The 15,291-nt window shown below is 40.0% G+C and overlaps 1 non-coding gene across 1 annotated transcript; it reads left to right on the plus strand.

Annotated features, from left to right (window-relative positions):
- The first annotated feature begins 1,690 nt into the window (after positions 1-1,690).
- Positions 1,691-1,762, plus strand: TRNAC-GCA (transfer RNA cysteine (anticodon GCA)). Its single transcript has one exon. It is a non-coding gene; the product is annotated as a tRNA-Cys (tRNA).
- The last annotated feature ends 13,529 nt before the right edge of the window (positions 1,763-15,291 follow it).

Genomic DNA, 15,291 nt, shown 5'->3' on the forward strand with positions numbered 1-15,291 from the left:
TTGTACAAGCTGGGCCAGCTTCAGGCAACTCTTACCTCTGTCCAGAGGAGTGAGGTTATAGGTAGTTCCCAAGAAGAACTGATGGTAAGTCAGGGTCTCAGATAAGGACAATATCTCACCAGAGGGAGGGTGGAGTAGAGGCAGGGATGCAGGGAATCGTGGTTGAGTCCCAGGCAAAGAAAACTGTATGGACAGATGCTAGAGCCAGATGGATATAATTGAAAGCAACTGGAGCACAACATGTGGCATGGGGAGTGTCATAAGACGAGGCTTAAACTGTGCAGGCAGGCAGGGATCAAAATACAGGAAATCTCTGTTGTGCTAAGAGGCTTGGAATGTGTCATGAAGGCCTCTGAACAGAAGTCACCTAGATGCACCTAGTTTTAAAACAATTGCTCTGGGAGTCGTAGGGGATGGATTTGAAGATTGGAGGCCAGAAGGCCATTTAAGAGGCAGTGGCACTGCATGCAGGTGTGGGGATGGACTTAAGTGATGTCAAAGATAAAATCAACAGTACCCAGTGATTAATTAGAACTGGGGAGGAGAGGTTGAAAGAAGCCCAGAGTTGTGTTACATGTTTTGTAACGCAAATGACTGAGTACGCAGTCACCAATCTAGACAGGAAGGAGACTGATCAAATGGTAAAATAGGCAGGTCCAGCACCCAGCTCTAAGCTCACACTGAAATCCTGGCTATACCACCCATGAGCTGTGTGGCCACTCTGTGCCTCAGTTTCCTTACTTGAAAAATCAGTGTGCTAACAATAATACCTGTTTTGTGGGACCCTTTGGTGATGATTCAAGAGGAAGTTATGGCTGGCACTTTTAGTACCATGCACGTAACAAGTATTTAGTAAACAAGTATTTAGTAAACATGGACTATTATTATTACATCAAAGCAAAATAGGAGGAGATGCAGGTTTGGGCAGGAAGATAGTTGTAGTTTGGGGCATACTAGCTTTGCAGTCTGAGGTTTCTGTAAAACCTCAGAGTAGACAGGCTGGGAGGGGTTGTCTGCAGCCCTCAGAGAGCTGTGAGCTGAAGCTTGGGGGCTGTGAGCTCCTTAGCTTCACAGCAGCTGATGGGCCTCATCAGGGAGAATTTACTGCAATGACAAATTCCCTTGGCCTTTCTTCTCAATCTTGGAGACACATAAGATTAAAGGTTCTTGGATTGAAGCTCAAAGGACTAGGAATAAGCGGTGAACTTGGGGCTTTTAAATTTTTTTTCCCAACTGTAAAATGAGAGAGAGCTCACCTGGATGAGATCCCCTTGAAAATCTGATGAAATCATGTACAATATACAATTCAAGCACACATACAATATTTGCCCGTGATTCATGATTCAGAGTTTAACATGAGCCTCTGCAGTCCAGTTGTGGATACCCAGTTAAGATCCTCTCCATGTCCAATACTTGATTGCAGCTTGTGATATTTACAGCATTCACTGATACGCCCAGATATTTATGGGCAGTTGGTGGTATATTTTAAACACTGGAGACTTAGACTGAGAACACAGCACTGAGCTTTAGGTTCTGAGAAGAGAATGAACACACATGCTCTGGGAAAATAGGAGGTGGTGTGGCTAGAAGGGCATCAGGGATGAAATTAAATCTGGGAGGAGTCTCAGCCACACAGATATTTACAAAGTATGATGAAACTTATAAAAGTGGGATAAGTACTTTAGAATCAGGGGGGATAGCTCAGTGGTAGAACATTTGACTGCAGATCAAGAGGTCCCTGGTTCAAATCCAGATGCCCCCTGATTTTTTCTTTTGCTTCTTTTAGCAGCTTCATTAAAAAAGTAGATTAGGGTGACTTAAGCATGGTGCTTAGGACTCAAAATTTAAGGAGGTGTTAACTCTCAGGTTCATGGAGGCACCTTGGCTTATTAATCTCCTCACAGTAGAACCATGTGCTCATATAAACTCATGCTTCCCACACTAGACACACAGAAACACAGCCACATACCCAGAGACACTCCCACACCAGATGGCCCCCAACCACACACATACACCAGTACACACACAGTCACACACAGATACATCAATAGAGAAAAATACACATACGCGTGCACTTTCTCACATGTGCCTTTATTTCTCCTGACCTATATATTCAAGTCTTACCAGTCAGAACTTTCCAGCTTCCTTTCTGCAAACGTTTAATCTTTTAGTAATTTGAGAGTTACAGAAGAGTTGGAATGGTAGTGCAGAGAGGTCCCCTAGAATTTTCACTCAGCTTTCCCTAATGTTGACAAGCTTTCAAAACCATGGCATATTTCTCAAAGCAATGAAATAAACATCAGGGCAGCACTATTAGCCAAACCATAGACTTCATTCAGATTTCACCAATTTTTCCACCAGTGTTTTTTTTTTTTTCTTGTTCCAGGATTCAATTCAGTCTCCACCAATCTCTGAGTCTGCTACATTGGTAAAATTTTTAGAGATCCAAAGGTGAGACACATCTGGTTATGCCTTCTTAAGTAAGAGACACACACAAGATAAGGTGTATCATTTGGTGAGCCTCTTTGAGTTTTGGTGGCAATGTATTTAGGTGTGTTTCTCTGGTATGCTTACTAGACAACAATAATCCATAAGATTATCAAGTTTTCAGTGGATCCCAAAGCAAGAAAATTGTCTGTCTTCAGGCTATGTTGAACAATAAAGATTTGTATCCTATTCATGCGCTGTCTTATATGGGTCTAGTGGTCCTTGTCCCTCTTGTAGCTATGTTGTCTAGCAAAATGTGGGCCCTACATCCTTGCTCCAGGGGTAGAGAACATCAGTTCATAGCTGCCTTAGCTCAGGAGTGACATACATCATTTGTGCTCACAGTTTATTGGACAGAACTAGTTTTTTGTGGCCCTAACTTCACTGCATTGGAGGTTAAGGAAAGTAATAAACCATTTGGGCACTTGGTGAGTATGAATTTTCTTTGCCATAACCTATCTGCACGTTCCAGAATGGGCTCCTAGTTGGTGGCAATTCTTTCTGATTCTTCTTGTTATGACCAGTGACTGGCAAGGACCTTGCCCATAATCGGAGCTCAGAAAAGCATTTGGTGAATAACAGCTTTTGGGTACTTTAGGGAATGAATAAACATTGAAGCAAGATATATAAAGAAAGCATATTTTTGGCTTCCCTGGTGGCTCATTGGTAAAGAATATGCCTGCCGATGCAGGAGACACAGGTTCAATACCTGGTCCAGGAAGATCTTACATGCTGCAGAGCAGCTAAAGCCCATGTGCCACAACTCCTGAGCCTGTGTTCTAGAGCCCAGGAGTCGCAACTACTGAAGCCCTTGTGCCCAAGAGCCAGTGCTCCATCCACAACAGGAGAAGCCACTGCAATGAGAAACCCACGAACCACAACTGGAGAATAGCTCCCTCTTGCCACAATTAGAGAAAAGCCTGTGCAGCAGTGAAGACCCAGCACAGCCAAAAGTAAATAAATAAATAATTATTTTTTAAAAAGAAGTATACTTTTAAATGACTTGTTAACTCATTTTTTATAAGATAAATTATACTTCTCACATTAATACTTTGATACATTGATACTTTTCTAAGCAATCTCTTAAAAGATTGAAACTTTATTAAAGAAGACAATGTTGTCTGTGCCCATCAAATAAAACACAGAATAATAATTGCTTTTACTGGTTTGCTTTACTTTGAAAAATAGATATTTCCTACTCTGCCTCCCTTTCTAAAACTGTCCACATCACCTTCAGCCACTGTAAAGTCAAAACACCTTTATTATGTAAAATTTTAAATATATATTAAAGAATAAAGGACGGAATAAAATTTGGTTGCTCTTAATCACTGTCTTTCTTCTTATCCTGTTGTCTATTTTTATGTGCGATTGTGTTTGTACATGTGAGTTTTTGTTTCATGGATGAATGTATGTAAATATTTATTAAGCAAATATGTATCAGGTATATCTTAGGCAGAATCTCAGATCCTCTTGGCCTTGACCATTTCTGAGGCCCTTGATCAACTTTTCTGTGCTGGCTGCCACGAGGGTAACAGAGCATGTAAGGACATGTTGGCTCCACTCAGGCATGCCCTGCAATCTTCCCTCCTGTCCATGCTGGATGCCCCCACCTCCCTCTCTCAGCTTCCCTTACACTTTTGAGGTGTGAGAGGTCATGCGCCCAGTCGGTGAGCCTGCATGCAAGGTCTGGAGGTGTTGGAGAATTCATGTACCACGGGAAAATTTTCACCAATGAGGTGCAGAAGCTGAGGCTAAAATCATCTCGTTCCTTAAGACAGATTGTCTGGGGATGAGTAGTTCACACATCCTCTCGAGACAGCTTTATTAGATCAAGCAATCAGTGGACTTGTTACCATGTGAGGGCCAGCTTGGAAATTCACCCTTGAACGGATTGAACCTTCTTTCTCTGCCTCCCATCTTTTTCCCCTCACTCCTGCTCCCTGGGAAGGCACTTTTGGAAAAACTCATAGCACATAAGCTTTTGCTCAAGATCTAGGTTCTGGATACCTGGTTACAGCAGATACTCTGGACACTGCCAGTTTTTCCCTTCAGCCTTTACCACACAGTTCACCCTGACCTGATTCTAACTGCCAGCATCTGCATCTCTTCCCCTGAGGTTTTTTATTTTCTCCTCACCCAGAGCCTACTCTACATCTGTTCATGGCAAGCTGGAAGTGCCAGAGAACTAATGGTCTTGGGAACAATCTTCAGTGGCTGACAGAAGGTGCTATTTAAGTACCCAACGCTTTACCCCTTCTGTGGGATCACACTAAGCAATGATGCTGTCTGCCTGGGTTCCAGAGTTCTCATGAAACTGAGTTGGGTTGTCCATGGTGGTAGCTTGCATGACTGTGCAACCTTTATTGGCATTTTTCTTCCCTGTCCCACTTCTCCTCTCCTCACAGTGTTCCCTGTGGTCACCTCCAAAATATTAATAAGTTCTTGAATTTGAATTTTTTTAAATTGAAGGATAATTGCTTTACAATGTTGTGTTGGTTCCTTCTGTACAACAACATGAATCAGCTATAAGTATGCATATATCTCCTCCCTCTGAAGCCTCCCTCCTCTCTTCATTCCACTGCTCTAGGTCAACATAGAGCACTGACCTGAGCTTCCTATGCTATCTATTTTATACATGATAGTGACTTATAGTCTGCTGATGAGAGCCCAAACTAAGATAGCAGCCCAAGATAACTTTTTAAGTTGATATGAACTGTTTTTTTCTTTCATTTAATAACGTATCCTGTACCTGATGAATATTCTAAAACTTTTCTACAATATATGAGTTTTAAGTGCTGCATAAAGTTTAACATATGGCTTGTACAAATATTATGTTGGACATTTCAGTTGTTTCCAAATTTCCTATCCAACTGTAATTAACCAGTGCAAATGGAACTGGACAGGCTTTGTCATTAGGGCAGTGTCGTAAATACACAAGCCACACACAGGTCATGTATGTTCACAGTGGGAAAGAAGTAATCAATGTAGAGATTTTCCCTGACTTCTCTTTGATGTTTTTTGAAGGTTGCCATTTAACAGGAGTTCTTTACAGAAAAATCAAAGGAATCTCAATTATATTCTACTTTAAATGGATTTGAGTTGCATCCAAGTTTTCATTAAATGAAGTATCTCTGTCTGTTTCTCTGAAAAAAATGACAGCTAAAGCCCATCATGTGAGCTACCCAATGGATTTTGTTTCTTTGTGGGCAAACTCTGCCTTCCTGCTTTCAAAGAGATATAACTTTGTCACTGTTATATAGCTAGGGTAACTTCTGAAGGTTTGTTATAATTTCCTGAATGTTTGGGGCCTCTTAACTAATCACTGTAAGCTCTGGGTTCTTTTTATTTATACTTTGGGGATAAGAATAGTATTCCCCTTACTAAGTTTGATGCCAAATTGTATAATATAAATACAGTACATAGTAATGGCTCAGTAAATTAAGGCAATTATTTTACAGCTGAGGCTTCCCTGGTAGCTCAGATGGTGAAGAATCTGCCTGCTATGCAGGAGACCTGTTTTTCAATCCCTGGGTTGGGAAGATCCCCTGGAGGAGGGCATGGTAACACACTCCAGGGTTCCTGCCTGGAGAATCCAATGGACAGAGGAGCCTGGTGGGCTACAGTCCATGGGGTTGCAGAGTTGGACATGACTGAGCAACTAAACACAGCACAGCACATTTTACAGTTACTTCATTTTCAGTGGTGAAGCTAATAGCATACAGTAGAGGGTGGGGCTTAAGAAATACGAAGAAAAAAGGAACATAAGGATAGGACATATAAATGTTTATTTAGATTCAGGGAACAGGAACACTTCTCTGCTCAAAACAATCTCCTCTCCTTCCTGCTGTGACAGACCTGGGACACAGGCCTGAAGTCCTTCTCAAAGCACCCCAGGAGCATCAGCAACACGTGGGAACTGATTAGAAATGCAGATCACCAGGGCTCCCTTGGATTTTAGGCTCAGAATCTCTTGGGGGCGGGACCTAGCGATATTTCTTTAAAAAAAAAAAACAAACAAACTACTGATGCACTTTAAGGTTTGAAAACTACTGATCTAACTTGAGTCTTTGTACCTGGCCTGCCCTGGGGGTCCTGCCTGATTCAGGATCCCTCTCTCATAGCCTTCATCCTAAGATGTTGCTTTTTGCTCTGTCTCAATTATATACACCTTTCTAGCTCTGATTTTGACTCAACTTTTGTGTTGTGCAAAGACCTTCAGTCTGCCATGGGATTTCTACTCATGTAATTTCAACTCATCCCTTGGTTCCTATATCTGGTGGTTCCAAACTCCTCATCCTGGGGCAGTCTAGCTGCTAGGACCTCAGTCTTCCTAGAGCCAGAGCAGGAAGCCAGCATTTCTACCAGCTTTTGGCCCCTGTGAGAGGACTGGCCTGTTACTAGCCCAACTTCCAGGCTCAGTCCGGCCCCAGGCTCTGCAGCAATGGGACTCCACGTCAGGGATACAAAAGAACAGCTGGGTTCACAGCTCTCTCCAGGACTCAGTCAAGCATGTGGTTCCTCTTGCTTTGACTGCCCCAATTTCCATCCCTGAGTTCCTGTTTTTGTTCACAATTCAGTGCCCCCTTTCCTCTTGGGCTGGAGCTCTGCTTGACTCTCAGTCTTAGTGACTGGAGTCTTTTTGTTCTCAGTATATTAGTTACCTAGTGCTGCCTAAAAATTTACCCCAACACATATTGACTTAAAACAGTGATGAGCATTTGTTATCTTACACAGTTTCTTACTATCTTACACAATTTCTAAGAGGCAATAACTCAGGAGCAGTTTGCTAGGTGGTTGTGGCTTGGGATCTCTCATGAGGTTGCCATCAAGCTACTGATGGAGGAAAGCTTGACTGCCAGTGGCCATGCCACTTTCAAGAGGCTCAATCATACAGTTGGCAAACTAATACTGGCTGTTGAAAAGAGGCCTCAGCTCTTTGTATCCAGACTCCTCTGCATGAATACCTGAATATCCTTATGATGTGGCAGCTACATCCCCTATATAAACCATCATTTTTTATTTTTTTGTTAGAAGCAAGTCATTAAAAGTAGTCCACACTTTGAAAATGGAAATTAATCTGTGCCTTCTAAAGGGAGGAATATCAGTCAATTTGTGGGCTTATTTTAAGACCACAAATCTTGGGGAAAAGCTTCCTGCCACATACTACCCAATTTATATAAGGGGACAACAGAGGATGAAATGGCTGGATGGCATCACTGACTCAGTGGACATGAGTTTGAGTAAACTCCGGGAGTTGGTGATGGACAGGGAGGCCTGACGTGTTGCAGTCCATGGGGTCACAAAGAGTCGGACACAACTGAGTGACTGAACTGAACTGAACTGATATATTTATATATTATATCTTCTTTCAGATTCTTTTCCATTGTAGGTTGATATTGAATATAGCTCCTTGTTCTATATAGTAGATCCTTGTAGTTTATCTATTTTATATACAGTAGTTTGTGTTAATCTCAAACTCCTAATTTATCCCTCCCCCACCTTGCTATCTTCTTTGGTAATCTTTCTTTTCTATGTCTGTGAAACTGTTTCTATTTTGTAAATAAGTTCATTTGTAGCAATTTTTGGATTCCACATATAAGTAATATATATTTGTCTTGTTTGACTGACAATATGATGATCTCTAGGTCCATTCATGTTGTCAAAATGACATTATTTTATCCTTTTTTATTTCTGACTAATATTCTACCATATTTATGTATGTAAACACAACATCTTCTTTATCCATTCATCTGTCAATGGAATTTAGATGCTTCTACATCTTGGCTACTGCAAATAGAACTGCTGTAAACATTGAGGTACATGTATCATTTTGAATTAGAGTTTTCTCCAGATATATGCCCAGGAGTGGGCGTTCTGGTTTATATGGTAACTCTATTTTTTGTTTTTCTTTTCTTTTAATTAATTTATTTCTTAACTGAAGGATAATTGCTTTACAAAATTTTGTTGTTTTCTGTCAGGCATCAACATGAATCAGCCAAGAAACCTCCATATGGTTTTCCACTGTGACTGAGGAACCTCCAGACTGTTTTCCATAGCGGCTGCACCAATTTGCATTCCCACCAACAATGTCAGAGGGCTCCATTTTCTCCACACTCTCCCCAGCATTTATTGTTTGTAGATTTTTCTGGCTTTTCTGACTGATGTGAGGTGATGTCTCATTGTAGTTTTGATTTGCATTTCTCTAATAATTAGTGATATTAAGCATCTTTTCCTGTGCTTTTTCACCATCTGTATGTCTTCTATGGGTTTCCCTGATAGCTCAGATGGTAAAGAATCTGCCTGCAGTGCAGGAGACCAGGATTCAGTCTCTGTGTTGGAAAGATCCCTTGGAGAAGGGAATGGCAACCCACTCCAGTATTCTTGCATGGAGAATTCTATGGACAGAGGAGCCTGGTGGGCTATAGTCCCTGGGGTAACAAAGAGATGGACACCACTGAGCAACTAACACACACATACACATGTGTCTTCTTTGGAGAAATGTCTGCTTAGGCCTTCTTGACTAATTTTTGACCATTTTTTGACTGAGTTCTTTGTTTTTTTGATATTGGACTATTTGAGCTGTTTGTATATTTTGGAAATTAATCCCTTGTCAGTTTATAAATAAATTAATTAAATTATAAATTAATTATAATTAATTAATTAATTAATCCCTTGTTTATAAATATTTTCTCCCATTCTGAGGGTTGTCTTTTCATTTTGTTTATGGTTTTCTTTGCTATGCAAAAACTTATAAGCTTGCTTAGGTCCCATTTGTTCATTTTTGTTTTTCTTTTCCCATTACTCTAGGAAATAGATACAAAAAAAATATTGCTGTGAGTATTCTGCCTCTAAGAATTTTAGAGTATCTGGTCTTATATTTAGGTCTTTAACCAATTTTGAGTTTATTTTTGTATATGCTGTTTATTTATTTTTTCATTTATTTTTATTAATTGGAAGCTAATTACTTTACAATATTGTAGTGGTTTTTGCCATACATTGACATGAATCAGTCATGGATTTACATCTGTTCTCCATCCTGATCCCCCCTCCCAGCTCCTTCCCCATCCAATCCCTCTGGGTCTTCCCAGTGCACCAGCCCTGAGCACTTGTCTCATGCATCCAACCTGGGCTGGCGATCTGTTTCACACTTGATAGTATACTTGTTTCAATGTTATTCTCTCAGAACATCCCACCCTTGCCTTCTCCCACAGAGTCCAAAAGTCTGTTCTATACATCTATGTCTCTTTTTCTGTTTTGCATATAGGGTTATCGTTATCATCTTTTAAAATTCCATATATATGCATTAGTATACTGTATTGGTGTTTATCCTTTTGGCTTACTTCACTCTGTATAACAGGCTCCAGTTTCATCCATCTCATTAGAACTGATTCAAATGAATTCTTTTTAATAGCTGAGTAATATTCCATTGTGTATATGTACCATAGCTTCCTTATCCATCCCAATGTTCATCACAGCACTGTTTATAATAGCCAGGACATGTATATGCTGTTTAAAAATGTTCTAATTTAATTATTTTACATGTAGCTCTATGCTTTTCCACTACTTATTGAAGAGACAGTCTTTTCCTCATTGCATATTCTTGCCTCCTTTGCCATAGATTAATTGATCATAAGTGTGTGAGTTTATTTCTTGGCTTCTATCTCTGTTCCATTGATCTATATGTCAGTTTTTGTGCCAGTACCATAATGTTTTGATTATTGTATCTTTGTAGTATAGTATGAAGTCAGGGAGCATGATTCCTTCAGTTCCATTCTTTCTCAAGATTGTATCATCCAATTTTTAAGATGCTCTGTTCTGCTTGCCCATCTCTTGGCAGATTCTAGACACTGGGTTTTGTTTTGGGCCAGGAATACTGCATCACCCACAAGACAGATAGCTCTTTTTATCCATTTTCAGTATTCAGTCTAGGTTGGTATTGATAGCCAAAAAGTCATCTCTTTATTATGATAAAAATCAGTCAACATGGAATACCCATTATGTTAATTGATTAGTGGTTTATTATTGCCTTTTTCTAACTGAGTCAGACATGTTTTAACACAAACAAAGCCTTTGTAAACAGGAAATTAATTTGAGTTAATAAGTTTGTTATGTTAACGGCTCAGGGCTGTTACATAAACACATGCAGTTAGAACGAAGCTGCTCAGCTGATAGGAGGAATAGTAGCTGAAATCCAGTCCACACTTCAGTAGCTGAGCTAGTCTGAACTGCACATCTCTACTGAGAAAGAACTCTTTGTCATGGCATTAATGTGCCACTGATTTGCTGAGCATTAAACTCTCAAGGCTATGCCCACCCACTATGGGTATTTTCCCCCCTTATTCTCATAAAGGTGTATATAAATGAAGAGTGACTGTGGTTAGATTTCTTTTTGTTGCACAGAAACTTAGCTCAAACTGTTGCTAGCAAAATAGGAATTTATGTGGAAAATCAAGGTTTTATATTTTACTTTAAATATCGCTGAATCCATGTTCATGTTACCAGAAATTTGTTTCTGTCCTTTCCTTGGATCTGCTTTTCTCTGTGTTTACATTATTCTCAGAAAAAGTCCCTCTAAGTAGTGGTCAGTTGACCAAACTGACCTCCTTCCCTCTTTGCCACCAGTTCAGGTTCAGGGTTCAGGCTAGGATTAGGACAAAAGGAAGTTTGCCTTCTAGTTATTTCCAGCATAAGTCCTATGATTAAGCTTGGCCTGTTTCAGGTAGTAGGGTAGAAAGTCATGACTGCAGCCAGCCGTGTAACAATGGCTGTGGAATTCTGTGACTTGACTGGGTCTTCATTCTTTGCCCATTTCTAGAGCTAGGGAGTTGGTTCTGCCCCATTCAGACCACACTAGGATTGGGAGTGAGTGAGTTTTTACCTGAAGAAAATTTGGTTGTCTTTAGCAGAAAAGAGAAAGTGGACTCAGAACAATGCATTGCTGCTGCATCCACTCACCAAAGTGTCATCACAGGTTGGAGCAGCAGAAGGGGGTGAGAAGGTGATAAAGATAAAGCTTGGGTTTTGCTCATTATCCTCTGGCAGACACAGGTCCCATGCATCTCCTTCTCAGGAAACTGAACATCTGATCACACAGCTCAGCGAGGCCTCTCAGTGTCAGCAGTATAACTGACTTTCTAACACAGCCTCTGCATTTCTCTCATTTCATTTCCCATCCAGTTCTTGGTCAGGGTTCCTTGATGTCACTAACCTTTTCCTTTCTCACTCTAATACTGCCTCAGTTTTGAGCTTAGTTTCCAAGGAGCAGAAGCTGATATTCACAGGAACAGATGCTTCTGAAGAGAGCCCAGAGAGCATCATTCTCAGGCATAAGAGGCAGTTTGAGCCATCTGAGAAAGGACAAGGAGGGTGCTCAGAGCTTTTGTGGCCAAGAAATGCCTGTTGATTGTGCCACATCTCCCAAAGATTTGATTGAAAGATTAGGAAACATTCACTTAAGGAGTTTACCCTATTTCAGGCTATATGTTTGGGCTGGCCCATTCTTAGTTTGGGTCACTTAAGGAGTTTATCCCATTTCAGGCTATATGTTCGGGGTAGCCCATTCTTAGTTTGGGACCCTAAGCCCTTCAGACAATGGCATTTCTGTCTCTACAGTAACTGGTTTCGGAGTGGAGCCACAACCCAAGCAGAGCCAATTTTTCCTAAAGGGACTTTTTCTGATTCTTTTGGGAAACGGTTCCTTTTTTGTTTACTTCCTGTGGGCCTTGATCCTGGAAGTATGCAAAGTTGGAGCTTTTTGTGCCAACTAAAAACCATAATGGGTAGTTTGTTCTGAGGATGTTACTAGTGACATGATTTCAACCCCTGAAGCAAATCATGCTAGAAACTAGACAATTTCTGGACTTTTTAGTCATGAGACCCGTTAAATTTCCTTTTTGTTGTAATTCTGTCCCCTGCAAGCAAAAGATTCCTAACAGTTGCATCTTGATACCACACTACTCTGGGGCATGAAATCCTAACATCAGAATTTCATTTACTCCCTCCACCTCACAGAACTCATTTCTCTCTTTGTAAACCTATAATAATGCCAAGCCACCCACCACTTATGGGGGTTGAGAACTAGAAAGCTTGTGAAATTGTTTTTACAAAATGTTAGTAAAGGAGTTCAATGCTCGCTCTTTTAATACCTCTTACTCTTGATTCTCCTTCACCCCCTTTTTTGGGGGGTGATATTGAAAACATCTAATAATAAATAAATTGAAACTTATTTGTATGCTTTAGCTAATGATTTTGAATTGTTTTTAATGCAGCTGTTATCACTTTAGTTTTTATTATTATTATTTTTAAATTTATATACTTTTTGTTGAAGGATAATTGCTTTACAGAATTTTGTTGTTTTCTGTCAAACTTCAACGTGAATCAGCCACAGGTATATATAAATCCCCTCTCTTTTGACACCCCTCTTTTTTTAAACAACTCTTCTGCAATGTAAAATTTCTTTTAAAAAATGACCAATTATCTAGATTATCCTCTTAAACTAGAAAAATATCCTTCTCTCTGTTAAGAAGTGAGTGGATTCAGGGCCAGACTGGATTTTGCTCTCCTATGTTCTCACTTTTCTTCCTCAACTTTCTTAAGTTCTTGACTTTTGGGTTTCCAATACTGGAAAGAAATGTAGTTTATACCAAAAGCAGCAAGGCATTAACTTGACTTTGTTTTGAATCTAGGTTTATCAGCAATTGGTCTCATTTTCCCTTGACTTGTGTGAGTAAAACAGATTCATTATGAAGGAAATTAACGATATGATACAGACACTGGGAAAGAAAACGTGACTGAAATGTAATGGGAAGGAGGAAGACAGGATAAGCAGAAACAGGAGGAAAAGAACATGAATTAAGGTAGAAAATACACTTGGATCAACCTCTGATTATGGTGTCAAATTTTGGTTAAACAATAGAATATTGATAGAGTTTCCAGATTTAGCAAATATAAATACAGGATACCCAGTTGGATTTTAGATAAATAAGAAATATTTTAGTATAAGTATTTCCCATTTAAATATTGCATGGCCATGCCTAAATGAAGAGTATGGGGATTTTTCTTTTCTAAGGACACTGGATTATTTTACTGACATTCAGGAGACTATAGGTGATACTGACTAGCTCATAGCTTGAGATCATACCATGGAGTAGTTGTATTACAAGTTTCTGGAACTTCTGACCTCTTTCTTGCTTCCACAGATGCCTTCAGCAGGCTGAAATATTCTTTCTTACCTCTCATCTGAGCACTATGACTGTATTTCTTTTTAAACGCTTTTTTTTTTTTTTTTAAATTTTGGGACACTTTCAAATACACACAAAAGTGGAGAGAATTTTCATGACCTTTCATTTCCCTGTTTAAAGAATTGTCAATGTTTTGCCAACCTTATTTTTTCTCCACTCCTTTTATTTTGCTTGAGCATTAAAAAAATTTTTTTTAAAGTTCTTGTCACCCTTAGAGACTATGTTTCTTTTTTTTTTTTTTTAAATATTATTTTATTAGTTGGAGGCCAATCACTTCACAACATTTTGTCTCTTTTAAAATATTATGTTCCCTCTCCTGTCCTTCAGTTCAGTTCAGTCGCTCAGTCATGTCTGACTGTTTGCGACCCCATGAATAGCAGCATGCCAGGCTTCCCTGTCCATCACTAGCTCCTGGAGCCCACCCAAACCCATGTCCATTGAGTCAATGATGCCATCCAGCCATCTCATCCTCCGTCATCCCTTTCTCCTCCTGCCCCCAGTCCCTCCCAGCATCAGGGTCTTTTCCAATGAGTCAACTCTTCACATGAGGTGGCCAAAGTATTGGAGTTTCAGCTTCAGCATCAGTCCTTCCAATGAACACCCAGGACTGATCTCCTTTAGGATGGACTGGTTGGATCTCCTTGCAGTCCAAGGGACTCTCAAGAGTCTTCTCCAACACCACATCAATTCTTCAGTGCTCAACCTTCTTTATAGTCCAACTCCCACATCCATACATAACCACTGGAAAAACCATAGCCTTGACTAGACGGACCTTTGTTGGCAAAGTAATGTCTCTGCTTTTTAATATGCTGTCTAGGTTAGTCATAACTTTCCTTCCAAGGAGTAAGCGTCTTTTAATTTCATTGCTGCAATCACCATCTGCAGTGATTTTGGAGCTCAGAAAAATAAAGTCAGGCACTGTTTCCACTGTTTCCCCATCTATCTGCCATGAAGTGATGGGACCGGATGCCATGATCTTAGTTTTCTGAATGTTGAGCTTTAAGCCAACTTTTTCACTCCCCTCTTTCACTTTCATCAAGAGGCTCTTTAGTTGTTCACTTTCTGCCATAAGGGTGGTGTCATCTGCATATCTGAGGTTATTGATATTTCTCCCGGCAATCTTGATTCTAGCTTGTGCTTCCTCCAGCCCAGATTTTCTCATGATATACTCTGCATATAATTTAAATAAACAAGTATATCTAATTGGCTTAATATGGCCAAGATCCCGCTTTTCACTTCTGTCTCCCTTCATATAAAATAGTAAATATAAAATAATGTCTCTCTCCCTTTATAAGATATTATTCCTTTGTTTTCTCCCTCAGAGCACCCCTGTAGTTCATGACTTTCCCCCAACTCTGTAGCCTGTTTAGGACCCAAGAAATCTGTTCTACACTGTACTGAGGGGACCATGGGCTGTGGTAGGTGGGAGGAGGGGTAGAGGTGGGAATGAGGATGAAATTGAGATGACCATTTTTTTGCTTTCTCTCAAAATTCCTTCCTAAGAGAAATACTAATTCTTTCTTTATTCCTAGCTTTATGCATCATGCAAGTCTATACTTTTTAG

Source organism: Muntiacus reevesi, chromosome 8, assembly GCF_963930625.1.
Source record: "Muntiacus reevesi chromosome 8, mMunRee1.1, whole genome shotgun sequence".
In the NCBI taxonomy this organism is placed as follows: Eukaryota; Metazoa; Chordata; class Mammalia; order Artiodactyla; family Cervidae; genus Muntiacus; species Muntiacus reevesi.